Below are 7,591 nucleotides of genomic sequence, written 5' to 3' on the forward strand. Positions count from 1 at the left end.
ATGTGAGCCTTGGACATTTCTGCAAACTTAAAGATGATTGAACCAGAAAATGTTACCTCTGACCTAACTTTATTACCACCTCTATAGCACAGTAAAAGCACAACTGCTGCACATTTACATTCATTGAGAAAACATTTAAACAATTTGTTCTTGGGCTCTAAGAGCTGGTAAGGAAGTGCAGTATCAGCCTATGGTGCTTATGCTGCAAATAGCAATTTTGGAAAGGGAAATCAATGCAGTTATACAGTTTCCCATATTCAGGCCAACATATTTTCTCTTCCATGATGCCCTTAATGTGGCACTTGCTAAAGCACTGACTGAAGTGTGTGCAAATTGCTATAAGTGGTGCATGGAGACAGATAATGTAGAATGACACTTTTAAATTATGGAGTATTATTAGGAGTGTCACAGTTTGCATTGCTACCTTGTAGAGCTGGGATCTTGAGGTCTATTTACTCTCAGGGTGATATCTGCATGGAGTTTGTATGTTCTCTCCATGTTCATGTGGGGTTTCACCCATAAACTAAAGACAGGTTAATTGGCTTCTAAAAATATTGGCACTGATGTATGTGTGCATATGTGTGTGGCTGGGGGATTAGATTCTAATTCTCTGGGACAGGGTCTTATGGAAGTGAATATAGCTCTCTGTACAGTAGGACTGTAAAGACAGTTGAACTGTGCACAAATAATGGATATATTCTCGTTCCGCAACATTTTATTAAATATTTTAAATTAGGAATTCATTTTCATTAAAAATAAATAAAATGTGACTTATAATGGTGCAAGATTCAGTGATGGGGGAAAGGGAGCTCTATTTTGTGTTATATCGGAGAAGACTGAATGGACTTTCTCCTTCTAAACTGCAAGCTCACTGTGCAATGTTGCTCTAGGCAACTCCCAGCTTCAGGAATAGGGAAGGTTCTTGCTATACTGGATGGAGCAGGTGAGAAGGGAGTTGCCAAAAAGCATTTAATCCCTTTAAGGATGTTTCCAGCACAAATAACATAAGTGGTATTATTTCACTGCTGGTCTGGCAACCTATCACCTCACAACGCTCTTAGCTGCAATACCTGCACAGGTCCCTCTTTAAACTAATTACTAGCACGATGATTAGCAGTTACTCACTCCCGCTGGTACAGCACTTTTCTCAGGCTGACAGTACAAAGGAGAGTTTATTTGGAAGAAAAGAAAAATATGACAATTTAGGTCCAAAAGAGAGACAGTTTAAAGTTATGTGTATACAGATGTTCTTTGTCTTTTTATATACAGATGTGTTTCAGCTGCATCTTACACTTTCTTTGGAGTTTCTGTGTACAAATAAACAATACTAGGGTTTAGTGATGTTATGTGTTTATTAGAGATGTTCACTTACTCCGGTATTCTGGTTTTGATTTTGGATCTGGATTAACTCCGTGTTTTGGTTTTGGCAAAACCGCCATTGCATGTTTTGGTTTTGGATCCCTATTTATTTCTAAAATCCCTCTTTTTTTTTTGCTAAAATCACATAATTTTGCTTTTTTTCCCCCTACATTATTATTAACCTCAATAACACTAATTTCAAGTCATTTGCAGTCAATTTTGACCACCTCACAGGTGACAATATTATTTTCATACCCTTTCAAACAAAGACTGCAGCAGTTCTTGCCAGTGATAAGAAGGCCATTATTATGCCTGGGCATAAGACCAAAGAATCCACCTCTTATGTGTGGAATTATTTTTGCACAAATCCTGACAACAGTTGTCTAGCCATTTGTAGCATTGTAAAGCCACACTCAGTAGAGGTAGGAACCTTAACCATCTAGGATCCTCATCCATGTTATGCCATTTAAAGCGAATTCATGAAAAGCGTTTGTGAAAATCGGCAACTTATGCTAAAAAATAACAACAAGCAGTCCAGCATCAGCTACCTCCCTTCTCTCATCTAGGAGAGAATGACTTCTCTTTATTAAATGCGACTATGAATTATTTAATGGCCGTGATGGTTGCGGGAAATAGGTATATTTATTGTATGTAAATACTATCAATTTATTGCTGGGGCTCTTTCCAGGGAGGGAAATAGGCTTACTTATTAAATGGGAATAATATTATTTTAATGTTGGGGCTGGAGGAAGGCCTAATTATTACTCATGGGTGCTATTGATTTAATGCCGGGGCTGGTTGTAATTTTCTAAATGTACCCATTTCTTTTTCCAAATGACCCCCAACATTCCAGGATCCAGAGAAGCCGCAACTAAAGAAACCTGCAACCACAGGTGGTGAAAGTGAGAAGAACAGGTAGGAGAGAGCAGGAGAGTCTGTGAAATGTTGTGATTCTAGTGGGATAATCCCAATTTTTGGTGAGTGTTCTGCCAAATGTAAGGGGCAGGCCAAGACTGTGAACTGTTTCTGTACACACTCCATTTTTTCTATACTACACTATGGTGCTAGATGCCCTGAAAGTCAGGAATGCTGGGACATATGTCACGCTCCGGCGAGCGGGCACTTCACCCTTGTGGCAATGGTATACACAACAATGCAGGGTTTTTTTCTGTAGGAGGGTGGGCTAGCGCTTTTCACCTGCTAGCCACACCCAATGTTGCATATCCACGCCCCCAATTGCAAGAACACTCCCACTTTTGCTTTGTCGCATAATTTTTTGACATGCTGAACTATGAGGGGGGCCCCATGAAGTTGTTGTACCTTGGCCCTTAATTCCTCTTGGCAGCCTTGTCTACACCCCACCTTCATCATCAATATCCTCACAAGTGTTCGGAGTTAGTCCTGCATCCAAGTTTCTAATGCGAGATGACTCCTCCCCTATCCAGGACTCCTCAGAAGAATCCTTGAGAGTTAGGCCCACTGCTGCTGCTGCTGGGGGTGGATCTTCAACCCAGAAGCAGACCAAGAAGAAGACTACTAGTAGTTTACAACAATTGGCTGTTAAACATTCCTTTGCAAGAGGAAGCAAGTATGAAAGCTGTCACCCAGTGGCAAAGCGGATCACAGACGCCATGGCGACTATGCTAGTATTAGATCTGCGTCCAATATCCATTATTAATGCAGCTGGTTATAGACAGTTACTTAAGGTCTTGAGTCCCCGCTACCAAATTCCATCACAACACCATTTTACTAGAAAAGCTATTCCTCGCCTATACCAGAAGGTTCATAAAAATATAATTATTGGGCTACAAAATGCCATTCTACCCTTTGTACACTTAACCACAGATATGGGGACAAGCGGAACTGGGCAAACTAAGATTACATGATTGTGACAGCCCACTGGGTTGATGATTCGCCTTCACCAGCAGGGACAGCAGCAGCATGTACCCAAGAACGTCACATTTTTCAGAGCCAGACTACTCTGTGTATCATCTGCTTCACTAAGAGGCATATTATTATTATTATTATTATCGTAGATTTGTAAGGCACCACAGTGCTCCACAGAGCCATACAGAAGGGAAGACAAGGACATACATAAAACAAGACATACGTAAAACAGGAACAGAAAAGGCAGACAAAATTAATGGAGACATGAAAACAAAGGGTATGGAGGACCCTGCTCATTAGAGAGCTTACATTCTAAGGGGAAGAGGGCACAGCTGAAACAAGAGGAGCGAGTGTGGCTCAGAGTGGAGATTGGGATAGTTGTGAGGGTGCATTAGTGTGAATAGTGTTATCGAGGATTAGGTCATCTCTAAACAAGAGATGGGTTTTCAAAGAGCATCTAAAGATTTGAAGGCTTTGGGAATGTCTGATTGAGCATGGTAGGGAATTCAATAAGTGGGGAGCAGCACAGGAGAGGTCTTGAAGGCGGGAGTGAGAGGTGGTTATCAGAGACGAAACAAGGAGCAGGTCAGAGGTAATACCACTGACAAACTAAGGGATGTCATTGCAACATGGCTGATCCTGCTTGGACTCTCCTGAGGAAATGTGATTTCTGATAATGCCACGCACTAATATTGCTACAGCATTACAGCGGGGGGGGGGGGGGGGGGGTTCCATCACATTCCCTGTTTTGCTCACACAATCTACTTGCTGTTACTGAAACTTTTTATAAAATGACAATGACATGCAGGAGATGCTGTCTGTGTCACTAAATATATAGGGTCATTTTCGGGATTCTGCAACAGCATGGAGGAGAATGCAGCAGCTGCAAGAAAAATAGAATTTCAGCAATAGCAATGACAATTAGCAATGGAGCAATGGAGCTCTCCTCTTTGTGTGTTACCTATATAACACCACTTTTAGTAGGTACTAACCACTGCATACTGGGAACACCCCACAAGATTTGCTATTTTAGAGATGCTCTGAACCAAGCGTTTAGCCATCACAAATATTCCCTTATCAAAAGTTGCTCTGATTATTACACTTTCCCATTTTTCCAACTTCCAACAAATCAACTTCAAGATCCGACTGTTCACTTGCTGCCTCATATATCCCACCCCTTGACAGTTGCCATTGTAATGAGATAAGCAATGTTATTCACATCATTTCTCAGTGGTTTTAATGTTGTGGCTGATCAGTATGTATACTATATATTTTAGGGGTGTGCACCAGGCACTTTTAGTGTTTTGGGTTTTGGGTTCTGATTAGCTTGAGGTTTTAGGTTCCGATTTGTTTTGTCAAAACACCTGAAGTCTATTCTGAACACCTCACACCTCACAATATTGTTTTTAGTCCAAAACGTTGCACCGAGGTAGCTTTCTGGACTGCGTAGTGGAGTGGGCCCGGTACCCAATTTGGTACCAGGGCCACAATACCTCCGCCTTCAAATGGTCTCAATTCCACTGCACAGCTGCCTGCTCCTACATCCTCTGCAGCATATACAGGGTGTAGTTCGAGCGCGTCAATACCTCTTGTTTTTCACGATGACAGGTCATTTTCATTAATTTTGGATTTGGCCCCAAAACTAAATGTAGTTTAATATCTGATACACATCTATCTGGACTGCGTACCGGGGCCACAATACCTCCTCTAACTGGTCTAAATTCCACTGCACAGATAAAAACAAAGAACATAGTAATAGAAATGGCAGTTCCTCTTTTTTGGAACTACAGAAACAAAGAATGTAGTAATAGAACTGGCAGTTCCTCTTTTTTGGGAACTACAGAAACAATGAACGTAGTAATAGAACTGGCAGTTCCTATTTTTTGGAACTACAGAAAGAATGAACATAGTAATAGAAATGGCAGGTCCTATTTTTTGGAACTACACAAACAATGACCGTAGTAATAGAACTGGCGGTTCCTATTTTTTGGGAACTACAGAAACAATGAACGTAGTAATAGAACTGGCAGTTCCTATTTTTTGGAACTACAGAAATAATGAACGTAGTAATAGAACTAGCAGTTCCTCTTTTTGGGAACTACAGAAACAATGAACGTAGTAATAGAACTGGCAGTTCCTATTTTTTGGAACTACAAAAAATAATGAACGTAGTAATAGAAAGGGCAGGTCCTCTTTTTTTGGACTGCAAGAATATATTGCTCTATAATATTTTTTTTTACTTTTTTAATTATTTTTTTATATTTTTTGAATCTTTTTTTTTTTTATATTTTTTAGAGATTTTTTTTTTTTTTTTTTTTAAAGATTTTTGGCTGATTAACAAATTGCTATGGACTTATCAGAAACAAATACAGGACAAAAGCACCACTGGACTCAGCAGCACAGACACTGGCCAAAGCACCACTGGAATCAGCAGGACAGAGCACTGGAAAAAGTACTACTGCACTCAGCAGGACAAAGCACCACTTGACTAAATAAATCAGCAGGACAGAGCACTGGACAAAGTACTAATGCACTCAGCAGGACAAAGCACCACTTTAGTAAAGTTATCAGCAGGACAGAGCACATCAACCTCCCTCTTCACTAACCACAGGGAGAATGAAGATGGCGGCCGCGAGCGGGGCATTTATGAGATCCAAGTCTTGCGAGATCCGACGCGAGACTTGGATGTCATAGCCTCGGTTTGGCTTCATTTGGCGCCCGGAAGTTCCCAAACAGTGCTCGGATCCCGTCGGATCCGCACTGTTCGGGTGGGCACTGATTAGCGAAATCCGAGCCCGCTCATCTCTAATATATTTCATATTATATCTAAGCTGTTGTAGCCTGTTTTCTCAACATTTATACAAGTTAATTTCCCTAGTTATGTATTATTAGTTTAGGAGGTGTCAGACTTTCATGGCCACACTGTCTAAAATATTAAACCTGAGAAGCTAAAGAGAGAGGACAGCCACCAAATTAACAAGTGCATTCAAATAACAAATAATAAAAGTGGAGCTCACAATGCCAATTATACCAGTACCAAAAACCACTAGGATGACAATTTCACACAATTTACGCATATCATTGTTTGCAGTTCATGAGAAAACAAATCAGTTCATAGAAAAGTAACACAAAAATAAGTCAGTCATAACTTTTGGTCGCTTTCATCTGGCCTGTATATTACATAGCAAATAAGCTCTGTTGCAAAGGATTATGGGAACAAGTGTGCAAGAGGGCAAATTATCCTTCAAACCTTGGCAGAGGCAAATCATGAATGTATTAGACATATTGTGACATATTTGCTCATTTGTTTAAGATTTCAGCATTGCCATCTGCAGAGAACTCGTCCTTTCTGACAAACGCTCTCTGCGCTATTTAATGAGGAGACCCCTGATCTCTTTATTGACCAGCTGTCTTCATTGATGGAAGGGAAAAAATAAAAAGGAAATACTTCATTCCATTTATGTGCATTCATTTTGTGGCAGTGAGTCTAAAACACATTCCAAAGAGTCTAAAGGTAAATTGTTAAAATAATAACATTTATTGCAGACATTAATGTGTCACAATAAATACATAATTGCAGAAATTTTTAAATACATTTCATGCACACTTTGCTGCTGAGCCAGTGGATCCAATCAGGTTACTGTCATTACAATCCCCTTTATGTCATGTATATTGAAGTTGTTGAGAATGTAGTTTTTTGCATTTTAAATACTGTTATTCAATAAATATTGACTTATAAAGCCTAAAGAATAGATTACACAAATTACACCTAACATGCAGAAAAACAGGGATTTACTGCACATTTGGTCAATACTGAAAGATTTGGACATCAATTTCCAAAGACCAATCTTTGAAACCTAGAATGGCTCTGGATAGGAGGGATAATTGACAGCTATGCTCTACTGCTTCTTCTTTTGACCTAAGGTACCATAACTATGAAACGTTTCTTAAAACCAGAGGTGAAAATAAAACAGAATGTTTTCTGTTATATCAATCATAAAATGATTGTTGTAAACATAAGAATTTTTAAAAATACAGCATTGGTAATATCAGAATCATATTTTTTATAGAGGATTCCCCCATGCGTTCACAATCTCGTTTCTCTACCAAATTAGCGGTGACTGAGAAAGCTGGTGGAAATGATGGCAGCACAGTTTGCGGAGCGTAAAAATACTCTAACTTCAAAACTATGTCTACTTAATTGTGGGCATATACTGTCAGAGGCACACACAGGATTGTCAGGGGGGGTGTCCCCCCTTCCTGACCAAAAAAAAAACCAAAAAACAACCACGAGAGAGAGCTGCTGCGCATGCGCCCGCGCATGCACAGCAGCTCCGTTTAGGCA

Source organism: Mixophyes fleayi, chromosome 9, assembly GCF_038048845.1.
Source record: "Mixophyes fleayi isolate aMixFle1 chromosome 9, aMixFle1.hap1, whole genome shotgun sequence".
NCBI classification, from domain to species: domain Eukaryota; kingdom Metazoa; phylum Chordata; class Amphibia; order Anura; family Limnodynastidae; genus Mixophyes; species Mixophyes fleayi.